General features: G+C 42.3%; 1 protein-coding gene across 2 annotated transcripts in view; it reads left to right on the forward strand.

Moving 5' to 3' along the window:
- ELMO1 (engulfment and cell motility 1) overlaps positions 1–14485 on the forward strand; it is a 413997-nt gene that overhangs the window by 182470 nt on the left and 217042 nt on the right. The window contains exon 1 of one of the 2 annotated variants that reach the window (XM_073332876.1): positions 11209–11224. The exons of the other annotated variant lie outside the window; for it this stretch is intronic. The gene's annotated coding sequence lies outside the window, so the exon portion shown is untranslated. Of the gene's footprint in view, positions 1–11208; positions 11225–14485 lie in introns of those variants that run through there. 2 annotated transcript variants of the gene reach the window in all.

The raw sequence follows: 14485 nt of genomic DNA on the forward strand, positions 1-14485 counted from the left end.
AGAGGAATGTGAAGAACTCAACCATGTATAGTTTGGACAATGTTTACTTTCGAAGAGTTCCAATCAGGAGGAGATGGTGCCCCCCACCCGAATCTGTTCCACAAACTTTCCACACTTTATGGCTTGTACAATAGTTAATAGAATGGGAAGAGTGAGAGGTGCATTAAGTGCTGAAACAGCCTTTCCCAAAGAGAAGAATGACATCAGGGCCAGTTTCTGAATGCTGTAGTTTTAAAATGTGCTTAGTTAAATATCTTCCAGGTCAGATGATGAAATCTACTCCTCTGAAAGGTGTTTCACCCACTATCTGTTAGCATCCTAAATTTAAGAACAAATCTTGCCCTCTTTGTGTCTGGAGAGGGCTGCGTGTATAGGAGAAATGGTGTGGTTCCCATTTCCCAAAGCGGGAAGTCCACATACAGAGGGCACACTCACCTGTGGAGTGCCCTCTTGCATCCGTGTGCAATGTTGCTGGTGTCCATGGCTCCAGTACTTCCTGCAGGCCATCTGCCTTTCACTGAGTCTCCTGGGGCTCAGCCCGTCAGCCAAGTCACGGAAAGTTCAGTCTCTTTTTGGGTTAAGCAGAAGGTCCAGATGAAAATCGAAACACATCTGGATAATTCTTCTGCCTCCCTGACACTACTGAAGTCTTCTCCTTCCAATTACAAACCCTGTCTCAAGCCACCCTCCAGAAGAGCTTGCTCTGCTCCCTGTGGGTCTCTTCCACCTGTTGTAGACCCTAACTCCGCCTCCTGTGGGTTTCTCTCCAAGGAGAGTCCTGCCTCCTCTGCAGTCTCTCCCTGGGTCTTGTCTCCTTTCCATTGCCTACCACAAGGGTCAGTTCTGTCCCTGTGGCCTTTCTCAGTGTGTCTACCCCAGACCCCTCCCAGAATGAGGGGCAGCTCCCTAACTTCTTTCTCCCAGGTCGTCTCCCCTCAGCTGAGCTCCACTCTGTTTAAGTTGTCCCCTGAAGGTGAGGTCACTCACTCTAACTCCATTACAATGAGCTGGGATCAATTATTGCCTCTACAAGTCTAAATCAAGGGGCAGGACTGATGGGTATCTGCTAGACCGTGGGCTAGGCTGAGCCTATCTTGCCTTAAAGGGCCAGCTAGTCTGTGACTCCATGCAAAAGGTTTATTGCAGAGCCAAGCTCTGCGTGGGGGGCTTTCTGCATTCTTGTATAGTAGGCCAGGAGAGAACTGGAGGTAAGGCTAATTGAATCCAGTAATAAATGGATCCACCAGCCTTTACCCCCTGACTATGTATGTGCACTGCGGGGTGGGCATAGGCTATTGTCACCTCAGGACTATAGTAGTGGCTGCTCCTAGACTTTGTGAGTAGGGACTGTATTCTTTCCTCCAACCCCCATGCAACCCCTTACTGTGCTGAGCTTGGCTGCTTGTACTTAGGTAGGAGACAAGGATTTGATTGTAGAACTATTAACTTCATATAGTGACTTAAGACCACAGATAGGATATCAGAGTTGTTTACAGTTACTTTGCTGTGGAATAGTTTTCGGTCTGTCTGTCTTGGTTAGTGGAAGCTTGACCTGGTCACAGATAATAAAACAAATGGCTCTGTGTAAATCGCAGTTCTGTGGTGCCCGTAAACTTTGTTAGCCTTGGGATCTTGGGTCTATATGTCTAGCCATGGATAATATTTTAACTTCTCGCCTGGTGCCGAGTTTCGACAGCTACTATGTGTGTCTCCCAGGCACCTGGTAAATTCACGTGGCCGATCCATTTTGAAATGGAGTATTTGCACGCACGATGCTGACACATCTCTGAACTTTCGTTTGAATGAAATACAATGTGACCCATTCCTTTTGCACACAGCTGCAGTGTCAGTTTGCTGACAAAGAAAAGCCAAATTAAAATCTATCATTTATTTTGAAGAGGTCTCTGAAGGGAGCTGGGAATAAGATTTCTGCCAATTTTTTAATTAACTGGTTTTTGGATGTTTCTCAAATCTCATTGTTCTCTAGTAGCTTAGAACATCTGCATCAAGCACCCCCACCTTTCTACCCACTCTCATCACAATCATCAGAGTCCATTCAGTTCTATGAAAAGAATAACTCTCTACATTAATGGCTACTGTCTTTTTTTATGTTCTGTTTCTACAGTGCCTAGTACAGTAGGGCCCTAGTCCATCACTTGGGCTCCTTGGTGCTACCACCATACAAATGGAGGGGGAGAGAGAGAGGATTAATCCATTCAAAATTGTATCCAGAATCGTCTGAGTGATGAAGTGCAGCAATATCCTGTATATTTCCCTTGTGAGTTCCTGATAGAATCATACCCATAGGCAAATTCTAATTATTATTATTTTATGTTCATTTTGTTGCAGTAGTTTCTCATACATTCATTTAATGATTTTCTTCCTCCTCTTTAAAGGAAAACACCATTGTTATCATAAAAGGTACTCTAATCATTGCATTTTAATTACAAAGATGAACACTGAGGTCCCTTCTGGATTTCACCTGAATCAGACCATTCATCTGCCCATCTCCTAACCAAAGCCTCACAATAATAGAGAGGATGGGAGGCTCCACTCCCTAGAGCAGGGGTGGGCAAACTTTTTGGGCCGAAGGCCACATATGGGTGGGGAAATTGTATGCAGGGCCAGGGCAGGGGGTTGGGGTGCAGGAGGGACTGCGGGTTGTGGTGTGCAGGAACAGGCTCAGGACAAAGGAATGGGGCAGAGGAGGGGTGCGGGATGTATGAGGGGGCTTAGGGAAGGGGGTTGGAGTGCAGGAGGGGTGAGCTCAAGGCAGGGGTTTGGGGTGCAGGAGGGGTTTGGGCTCCGGCCTGGCACCGCTTACCTAAAGTGGCTCCAGGGTGGCAGCGGCGCACATCGGGGCCAGGGCAGGCTCTGGGGTGGCCCCACGCTGCTCCGGGAAGCAGCCAGCACCACAACCCTGCGCGGCCCCTGGGGGTGGGGGCAGAGAGCTCCGTGCGCTGCCCTTGCCGTGCCTCCAGGTACCTCCCCCGAAACTCCCATTGGCCGCAGTTCCCTGTTTCTGGCCAATGGAAGCTGCAGGGGGTGGTGCCTGGAGGCAAGGGCAATGCACGGAGCCCTCTGTGCCCCCCCTTCTCTCCCCCCCCCCCCCCCCGGTCAGGCCGCACGGACATGGTGCTGGCTGATTATGAGAGTGGCGCAGGGCCTGTGGCACCATGGGGGGCAATCCCGCGGGCCGGATCCAAAGCCCTGAGGGGCCGGATCCAGCCCGCGGGCCGTAGTTTGCCCACTCCTGCCCTAGAGTATGCAGGAGTCTAGCCTTTTATCTGTACAAGACAAAGCCTTTTTGAACGTCTCCAAAATTATTCGTCACCATCACTGAAAGAATGAAAGGGGAAGCAATCTCTTCCCAAAGACTGTTTACTTGGCTTTCCACCTGTGTATGCTGTTATGAATTTATGGGACCACCACCTCCACAGTCTGTCAGCTAGAGCTCCGGTTGCTTAGGTAGCTTCCTTGTAAGGAATTCCAGCTATGGGATGGGGTTCCATTCAGACATTAACTAGGCATTGTCCCTCATTCAGGCTTCTGCCAAGGATGCGTCCTTTGGTTCAGCCATCCTACAATACATAGTTCAGAGCACTTCCTTGCACCCTTCTCCTCAATGAGCATTACTTGGGAATCCGCCACAATGAATACCTATAGGGACCAGCACTCGAAGAAGAAAGGAGGGTTACTTACTTTATCGTAACCTGAGTTCTTGGAGATGTATGGTCCCTATGGGTATTCACCATCCACCCCCTTCCCTTTTGCTCAGATCCTCTCTTGATTTGTAGAAGAGCAGGAAATGGAGAGACCCTCCCCTCCATCCCACCTTTTAGACCCTTGATTCGAAGCACAAGGAAGTGAAGGGAGCTGGCACAGACCGATGTATGCTGCTATTGAAGAGTTTCTGGTGTCAGGCGCATGGAATGTGTGCTCATCTCACAGTAAATACCATTAGGGACCATGCATCTCCAAGAGCTCGTTACCATAAGTTAAGTAACCTTCCTTTTTTTGGTTGTGCCCAGGTTTAGTTCTTGTTCATTATGATCACTTAAATATTGCAAATATAGTTTAAAACAAAATAATTTTGCCTCATTTCTTTCCTTTCTGTTTCCTCTGCTACTGCTGATGGTGGATACTCTCACCTGCAGTGAGTGCAGCTATTTACTATTGCACGTTTTTGATAGCATCAGCTGTAGTAAGTGAAACAGAATGCCAGATTGGGACCAGAGCAAAGAATCTTTCAATGTGCCTTTAAGATAGGGAGGCCAAATACATTTTATTATTCAAAATATTTGTATATGTTTTAGTTTTCCATCCTTGGTTCAGCTCAGATTATGCATAGTAGCTGATGTGATTTTGGTGGTCGTTTGAGTTATGCTTATGAGCTGAAGCTCTGTAGCATAAATTTTCTTGGATGGGAGCATGAGGAATGATTTATCATTTGGATTGTTTTGTTTATATTTTTAAAGTGCACTAATCAATAATCTCTTACGGCACATTCAAAATTCAGAATAATGAAACGCAACATTTTACAAATTGCTTTTAATGTCCACGAAAAACTCTTGCCCAGCCCATCCATTCCAACCTCTACTTGACCCCATTCTCTTCTCTTGGAAAAGCTTGCAAAAACAGATAGGCCTTGCATTATACACAAATAGTGCTAGGGGCCAAAGTAAATTCCAGAGTTGAGGACTCCTGCCAAACAGCTATTTAAACTAGGTGGGTGGTGTTAGGAACTACATTGTAATGCAACACAATGCATAACTACAACTTTACTGAACCACATATGCAGACATATCTCTTTTGTAGAGGGTTTGTGTTATACTTGTATAAGCTGTATACTTGAAGAACTTGCCTCAGACATGCACCGGGAGAGAGGCAGTCTCTAAGGTAGGCAGGGCTCAAGTTGCATAGAATTCCGCTCAGTTGCAATCTTTCTGGATAGCTGTGTGACACCCTGTATATTATTGTTGTTTTTCTTATACCCTATTGGCTTCAAGTTTGTGGGATCACAGTCAAAGCTTAGAGGAAACCCTGAGTGTTTTTGTACAGATGGGAAGAATAGGGAATCCATTTCCCTCTGTCGGAGTTCATCCCCCACACTCCCAATCCCTCCTGTAAACAGGCACAATTCTCTTTGTCATTGGCTTGTAAACATATCTCTGAGGAACAAATTTTTCTCAGGGATGTGCCAGATTAAAGCAAATAGAATGTAGTTTAAGACACACATGGAGGATAATCCCCCTGGGTCCAACTAATTTATGCCCCCTTCCCCATCCTCCTCTGCTAATTATTCGGTTCAAACAGTAGAGGGATTGATATGTTAAGCCTTGTCTGCACACAAAAGCTGTACTACTTTATATCAGTATAGTTGAAGCAGTACAACCTCCTAGTGTGGACACAGCTATATTGGTCTAAATGGGCTTATATCAGTATAGCTATTCCCATATAGGAAGGGGAATAAACTATTCTGGTATAAAGTGCCTTTATGCTGGAATAAATGCATCCACATGAGGGGGTTGTATTAGTGTCACCACATGCCTAACCAAAGTAGTTACATGTACACAATAACTGTGTGTAGGCCAGGTCTTAGCTACTCTGCTGAGTTTGGTGGAGTCTGAGATGTTTAGTGATGCTTCTTGAAGCCAAAGAGAGGACAAGTAATTGTAATGGAGATGAACCCTTGATTTGTTTGAAACATCATGAAACTACATGAGCTGTATCCACTTCTTAAATGTTAATCTCACTTGTTTTGAAACCTGTTTTGTTTTAAATATCAAAAAGCCACCTGTTCAGATGGAGTGCTTAGTGCCTGTCAGATTTTAAAAGTCAGTCAACTGCTTTCTAAAAGAAAGCCAAAGGGGTGATTAGGAGTTATATCATATATCGTGAGATGACATGGCAGTGCAATGGCACAAAGTCCATTTTCTGTTCCTTTTCTTTTAAAAAGTTCTGTTACAGCCAGTAGGCTTAGAAATCAAGACCCAGTGTAACGAGGTCCCTGGGGTGCAATCTGGGTTGTTGGTCTGCTGAGCCCTCCTTATCCACCAGCCTGTGCTACCTATCACACTGTGATGCTGATGTCAAGCTACAAGCCTCTGACAGGCACTGCATGCAGACAGCTATCCATAGGTAGGGGGACACTCAACTGAGTTGCATAAATCATCTCCCAGCCACTCATGAACCATCGGTAGGGAGGCTCCAGCCAATACCACCTAGCTCCCAGTCTTGCATCCAAGAACTGTACCGTCTTGCACTGGTCAGAAGCCTGGCCAGTGTAAGTTTATTATCTAGTTTGCCACTTCATCAAAAGAAAGTGGATATGCACCAGCCTTTGTAACCTGAGCAGACTTCCCAAGCACTTTAGACAAACTCACTGGTAAGGATAAAATATTAGAATAAGTTTATTAACTACAGAAAGATAGATTTAAGGTGATTATAAGTGGTATGCATACTGGTCAGAAATTTGTTATCTTAAGAAAATTAAAAAGTAAACATGCATTCATAATCCTAAACTTTTAGACAAAGCAAGAGCTGAATCTAACAGCTTTTCTTACCCCAGCAGATGGTACAGGCAGCTTACAGTTCTTCAGTACATGGACTGGACCCTTTTCCAGCCTGAGACTAAATTCCGTCAGTTCAAAGTCCTTTTCTTCCAGACATTCCTCCAGGTGTTGAGGTGGGGTGGCGGGAGGGGAGGGGAGGGGAGGGGATGTGGAAGAGGCCAAGTGATGATGTCACTGTCTCTCTTTTTATACCTTTTTTCAGCTCTTAGAAAGATCCTGGCTGTGACATGGGGGTGTCAGTTCGTCCCCATTGGTCAAGCAGTTTCCATTGCGTAATTCCCTTCTCCAAGAAGTCTCTGGGAAAGTACATTGGGTGTTGATGAGCCTTTAATAACTCCTTTATTGTAACTGAAAGGCTGGTTGTGGGTGTTCCCATCTCACAACATATTTCAGTAATGTATCTATATCTATCTATATCTCAATACCTCATAACTTCACATACAATGATAGTACATACAATCCAACAGGATATTTTTGTTCAGCAAATCAATACTTAAAAATGATATCTCACAAGGCATATTTTGTAATCATACTATGTCATAATCCTTTGACAGTGTTGAATATGGTGGTTCCAGGGTGCTACTTTTAGGTACAGAGTGTCACGTCCAGAGAGCTAACTCAGTGGAACAGTAAAACTATTGTATAAATTGTATGTACAGCTGAACTGGAGCCACATGGGAGTTTTAAAACATGCTGATAAAATGTAATTAGCTAAACTCAGAAACCCATGCAATACTGCACGTTGCATTGCACTGGTATGCTTAATCTGATGCCTCTGTGTAGGTCACGTAAGCTTAACCTTCACATTTTTGAAATGTTGATCATAAACTTGTCTCTTTTCTTAAAAAAATAACATAAAGGGACAGATTCTCCACAGATGTCAGTGGAGCTATGCTGATTTGTATCAGCTGAGAATCTGACCCAATGATTTTGGAGTCTATCGGGGTCAGATTTCAAACAATACTTTTTGTTTTGTTTTGGGTGTGGAGGGGGGTTGTTTTGTTTTGAGAGGGAGATGCTGAGGGGAGGTCATAATTTCTTTGCAGATTGACAGGTCTGTTGAGTTGATGAGTCCAAAATCTGTCAAGAAAGACAGTTACATGCATTAGATCTATTCAAGTAAGTTTTATTTTTAGACAATAGCATACGCATGTTATTAATAAGCCTTACAAATCCATCATAAAAATTTACCAGCCCAGGTACACCCTTTGCCTGCATGATGATACTGAAAAAACGAACAATGTTTTACATGCTAGCAAACCACCGCCAGCCCTCCATCTCCCCTGAAAACCCGCTGCAAGTGGGCAAACAATTTTGCAAGTCTATGTTAAAATTTTAGCTAATAGAAACATAGGGGAGTTCATTAGATTGTTTGTGTATCACATAATGACTCATGCTAAAAGTATTTTAACTATTATAAATATATACAATTTTCATTGGTAAACGATCCTCTTGAATTTTGAGTTTAGAGACATCTGACTCAAGATATGCTGTATTTTTATTCAACAGTCCTCCAGGTAAATGTTCCCTTTGTCTACAATGTCACTGTGGTAGAATGAAAAAATCAGAGAAAGCTTGGTAATATCAAAATACACATTTTGAGAGATATCAAGGAGAATATTCTCTTTATTATTTCTCAGTTTCTTTTTTCTAGAATGTCGGCTGTTAAAAACCCTGATACCACTGTCCCATCTCATTAAATTGTATTGTGAAACTTGTGCCTAACCTTTTAAGATATGGTACAGTTAAATTAAAAGTCTCGGTTGCTCCTCCTTAAGAACTTTAATCTAATACCTCCTCACAAATGTATTTTCTGTGTAGTACTTTCTGTGTACACCCATTTGTTGGTTAAAATAATTACTCTGTTAAGGTGAAGATGTGGAAATGCTTTGTTCTGAAGAGGTGGGAAGTAATTAGGAAAAGGCTCAGGTATGGGGTTTGGTATTCACTGATGTTTTTAGAATGAGTCAGTCACTGTGAAATGTTCCCTACTCAATTATGTCAATGTACCATATACCTAATTTGCAACATTCATGCCATCTCTGTTCAGAATTCTTCCTGAGCAAAGGTCAACTACCGGCCATGTATATTCCAATCTAATTTTCACATTTGACCTAAGGAAGATTTTAATTTAGGTGCACCAGCAATTCAGAGCTAATTGATTATCCTGTTTTTTCTTTCTATGCCTTGAGAATTGGTTTGGGTACAACAGAAAAAGGGAACATATAGTGGAAGCTGTTCAGGGTTGGGGGAGATGACCAGTTCTGTCTCACAAAAATAACACCAAGTGCTAGCCAGAAAATGGGTATTTTTCACCAACATTTTTGAGAAAATACTGTTCTTTTCTCCGTGGAAAACTTTCAGCCACTTCCAGTCGTAACTAATAACATTCAACTTTAAAAGTTTAGTGGTTTCATTCAGGTAAGCACTCACCAGATTGGACTCTTATATAAAAGCTATACAAACTTTGTGAGACTGACTATAATGACTTTCCCAAGAGGTTCCAGCTTCTTTCCTGGGCACAACCCTATTGCTGGTCTTTAAGGGGAAGACTCAAGGTCCTCCATCTCTCCCTGTGTTCCCACCAAATAACTTCTCTTCTTTGAGCTGCAGAAAACTCAAGTATGGTCTTCATGTGGAGAATAGTGGTAATGGGGTCCAGCACCTCTCACAGCCAATTTGCAAGGCTCCACCACCCCCCGCCCCGGATTCAAATTTAACATTGCTTATACACCACAGAGTGAAGAAATGTAAGATAACGTGGTTAGGAGTAAAATAAGGAAATAGTGGTTGCTATTCAAAAGTCAACAATTTCCAATAGACAGTACACCATTATTACACTGTACCATAGACACTATTATGCCATGTATGAGGATACTCCTGACACTGAAATATGTCCACCCCTTGGGTGGAAGGTGGCTGCTTTTAAAAAGCAACCAGTAGCACAATACAACAGTTTAGGATGGAAAACAAATAATGTTTTATCCAACTGTAATTCTAGTTGGATAAAATCACTTTGGATGGGCTATCACCAGCAGGAGAGTGAATTTGTGTGGGGGGGTGGAGGGCGAGAAAACCTGGATTTGTGCTGGAAATGGCCCAACTTGATGATCACTTTAGATAAGCTATTACCAGCAGGACAGTGGGGTGGAAGGAGGTATTGTTTCATATTCTCTGTGTGTATATAAAGTCTGCTGCAGTTTCCACGGTATGCATCCGATGAAGTGAGCTGTAGCTCACGAAAGCTCATGCTCAAATAAATTGGTTAGTCTCTAAGGTGCCACACGTACTCCTTTTCTATTAACAGGAGTGTTGCATGTAAGATAGGGGAGGTAATTGTCCTGCTTTACTTAGCACTGGTGAGGCCTTAGCTGGAGTATTGTCTCCAATTCTGGCTGCCACACTTGAGGAAAGATGTGGACAAATTGTGAGACAATCCAGAGGAATGAAACAAAAATTATAAAATGTTTAGAAAAACTAGACCTATGAGGAAAGGTTAAAAAACCTGGGCATTTTTAATCTTAAAAAAAGAAGATGGAGGGGGTACCTGATAAGTCTTCAAATATGTTAAGGGCTGTTATCAAGAGAATGGGGATCAGTTGTTCTCCATGTCCACTGAAGGTAGGAATAGAAGTAATTGTCTTAATGTGCAGAAAGGGAGATTTAGTTTAGATATTAGGAAAAACTTTCTAATAAGGGCAGTTAAGTTCTGGAATAGACTTCTGAGAGAGATTATAGAATCCCTGTCACAAAAGTTTTTTAAGAACCAGTTAGACAAACACCTGTCAGGGATGGTCTAGGAATACTTGGTCCTGCCTCAGCGCTGGCAGCTAGACTAGATTACCCCCCCAAGGTCTTTTCCAGCCCCACATTTCTATTTTGGATTTACATCCCCTCCAAAAGGTAGCATATCCAGATAGCATTGTGTCTGAATCTGTCGCTGTGTAGCAAATTCTCAATTATTCTGATTTTTTTAGCATATATAGAACAGTAACTGTAGTTGGCACACACTGGTGAGATACTGAAAGATATGTAACTGTTCTTCAGTCTGTTACGAAAAAGTTACAAATGAACTAAACGTCTTTAGGCTACAAAGCAAATCAGTTCCCTATGCATTTCCCATTCTTGATTCTCTACAATGAGTAAAATTCACCGACGCAGTTCATTTTCCCTTGGGCATCGTGTCTCATGTTTTTAATAAATTATGTCCTAGATTGAGGGCTTGCATACTTTTTAAATTATTCACAACAATATTTTAGATAGTTTAGTTTGGTATCTTTATCTTAAACCCTCTTTATTTTCAACCATAAACACTCAACACATGTTCAGAGAAGGAGATCATTATGTTTTAATAAAATGTCAGTTATTTTGTTTCCTGATTTGCTGAAGAACTGAAAATAAAATGTATTGTTTCATACACGTCATACATTCCATCAGCTGTTGTCAGTTGGTATTGCTCCACTGATCTGTGATTTACAGCAGCTGAGGATCCTAGTGTCATAGCAGGAGATAACTTAAAAATTAGGATCCACAGTTTAGGTAGGCAGATGGGCTTGACTCAAACAAAAGAGAAATGATGAGTGATGGAGGTCTGGCTTTCTGACTGAACAAGCAGTGCCAAGAGACACTGTCTGGAGAAATGAGCCGTGGTGAGATTTCTCTTGCTTATAATTTCTTTGCTGTGGTCTCCGTGTCACTTAAGATCACAGAACCAGGCTAGAAATTTGATCTATATAAGCTATTTGTATTTAACTTATGTTTATTTGACTGTCTTATTAGTTGGTTTTAACATTGTAGATACCAACAAAAGAAATGCTAAGAGCTAAAGAAATTGGACTGGATCTAGTGTTGATACTGTATGCTTACCAAGAAAGGGTATTTTATCCACATACATTTTGTCTACCCTAGAGCTGAAGACAAAGAGAAGAGAATTATGTGTAGTACTTAACCTAAAATGCAGTTATACTCCAAAAAGTGATTGTCAGAATGGCATTGTGCAGTTCCCTTTCCTATTAAATGTGCTTAGTTTATCAGTGCAAAGATATCCCCTTCCCCCAACTATCAGTTTTGCAAACTCAGCCAGGGATCTGAAGGTCAAATTGTGTTCCCTATGGCATGCACATCATTCTGCTCCACTTGTAGAATGTTGTAAGTGTAGAGAGGGTGCCGCTGAGATGTACACTGTTATATTTTTGTCCCTTAAACTTAGTTATTGTGCAGGGTACATAGGTGTTTCCTGTGTGTCTGCCCAACCCAGTCTTGCAAGGGACATACCTTCCAGGAGAGGACTCCCTAATGCACGTCCCAGGCAGGGTAGGCTCCAGACGCTCTGTTTTCATTACTACTTCTCACAGGCGGAAGGCTGTTTTGCCTTCCCATTGCAATCTGTGTGAAATTGCCAAACAGCAGGGCAGGTCTATATGCAGTTCTTGTACCAGTTTTAACTCTGTTGATTTACACACTGATATAGTTAAAGTGGCACAATCCCTCTTCAGTTATACCTGCATAAAGGAGCTTATGTCAATATAGCTTAATTCCATAAATGTACCAAAATAAGCTATTGTGCTATAAGCTCCTTTATACTGGTATTACTGTGCCCACTGGAGGGGAGTTGTGCTACTTTAACTAATTGGTTAAAAAAAGAGTGTGTAAATGAGCCCTGAGATTCAAGAGGTCTGAATCAAAACAAAATGTATTAAAAAAAAAAACAGAGACAGATCAGATTTAAACATAGGAATCAGTCTACAGAACACATCTCGGGTATGTCTACACTGCAGTAAAACACCCACGGCTGGGCTGTGTCCGCTGACTTGAGCTCAGGCTGTGGGACTATAAATCTGCAGGGTAGATATCTGGGCTCAGGCTGGACATCTATACTGCAGTTTTAAAGCCCCACAGTCTAAGCCCAAGTCAGCTGATATGAGCCAGCCATGGGTGTGTTATTGTAATCTAGTCATACCGCTATTCTGGAATTCTGCAGAGCTCATCTAGATATGTTCCCTTTAGATTTAGCCAATATCACTATCTGGGCAATGAGTGTTACACATCCCTGTCTTTCCCCCATCTGGCCCTTTCAACCACCCTAAGTCATGTCACCTGGTTTTCTCTCCCCTGTCCTCAGCTTCCGCGGTCCTTCATAGTATGTGACTATTTTTGACGTTAAGGGTGAGACAGAATTCGCTACCATAGCAGGAATGCTAGTTGAGATTATTTATACCAGCATTTCAACAATATAATATTTGTTCAGATGTATCACTTGAGGGAAAGTGTAATAGTTAGAGCTGGTGAAAAGCAGGACTTAATTGTCCTGAGAATTTTGTCCCAATTTTTAATCAAATTCTAAAATTCTAATTTTTTCAACAAATTTTTCTTTGAATTTTGAAAAATTTCAGACACCTCTTGTAATAGCCTGAGTTCTCCATACAAAGGCTATTGTCCCCTATATCTTGTAACCTTTCCTCCTTCACATCTAGTTCCAGAGGAATTTCCCAGATACCTCTTTAAAATCTAGCATTTCAAATGCCCCCTTGATCAACTGCCCCTTACTCAACATAAAATAACGAAATGTTTGAATCTAGGTTTGTATGTCAATTGTCCCTGGCTAGAGGTGTGAGCCTGACTCAAGTTCAATCTGTCTCTTAAAGCAACAGGATAACTATTTTTGTGTAGTTTCCTCTTGATAGCGTTTCTACTCACATATCAAATATGAATTATTGACAGATCACAGCCAACTTGTCACATACATCTACAAGTAAGGGGTTTTCCAGATGGAAATGGGTTAACAATTCTGTTGATGTGAGAAAAGGAGTAGAGTCCCATCTCAATCTCTTATAGCTTTATTGGATGTTCTGGCCAACAGAAGTAAAGTTAGTGAAGTGAATGGATGAGACTGAATAAACACAGAGAGTTGATTGATGGACTAGGAATGCTGTGTCATTGTTAGTCACTTTTGTGATCATAAATGCACTTTTAAAACCTCTTTCGGTTGGGTCGTGTAAAATGGAAATGCTGTTTCTGAGTGTCTGGGGACATTTCTGTATGTTAGAATGTTGGAAATGAAGGCCTGGTCTGCACCAGGAAATTAGGTTGGCATAACTATGTTACGCAGGATGTGAAAAATCTACAACCCTGAGTGATGCAGTTAAACCAACTTAACCCCTGGCGTAGACTCAGGCCACTGATCAGATCGGAGGGTAGTGATCGATCTATCAGGGATCAATTTATCGCGTCTCGGGTAGATGCGATAAATCGATCCCTGATCACTCTGCTGTCCACTCCGGAACTCCACCACGGTGAGAGGCGGAAGCGGAGTCAACGGGGTAGCAGTGGCTGTCGATCCCGCGCTGCGTGGACGCGAAGTAAGTGATTCTAAGTTGATCTAAGATACGTCGACTTCAGCTATGCTATTCTCGTAGCTGAAGTTGCATATCTTAGATTGATCCCCCACCCCAGTGTAGACCAGGCCTCAGGGATTTGGAGAACCTACGCCAACAGGAGAACCGCACCAGTGAAGGTAACATCTTCACTTAAGTGCTACAGCGGCACAGATGCATTGTTTTAAGCGCAGACAAGCCCAAAGACACTGAAAAGGAGGTCCTGATGAGACTCTGTAATGAAAAATAAGAATTTCAGATGGTTTTATACCCTTGGGTCTTCTCCGTTGTGAGAAGCTTCTAAAAGTTACTTTTAAGAGCTGTGAAGTACTGTTGTCTAGAACTCTGCAAAAGTTCACATTTACATAAGCCTTGAATTCCATGGAACTTATTTAAAACATACATTTCATATCTCCTTAATCAAAAGATTCACTAGCAAACCTGCACAGATATGTGGTTTTGCTTCCAAAGCATGTGAAATTAAAGGTTTTTGCAGCTTGGTCTGGAAGTTGCCAAGTTTGACCTGGTTTCGACTGT

This window comes from Lepidochelys kempii, chromosome 2, assembly GCF_965140265.1.
Source record: "Lepidochelys kempii isolate rLepKem1 chromosome 2, rLepKem1.hap2, whole genome shotgun sequence".
Lineage (NCBI taxonomy): Eukaryota > Metazoa > Chordata > Testudines > Cheloniidae > Lepidochelys > Lepidochelys kempii.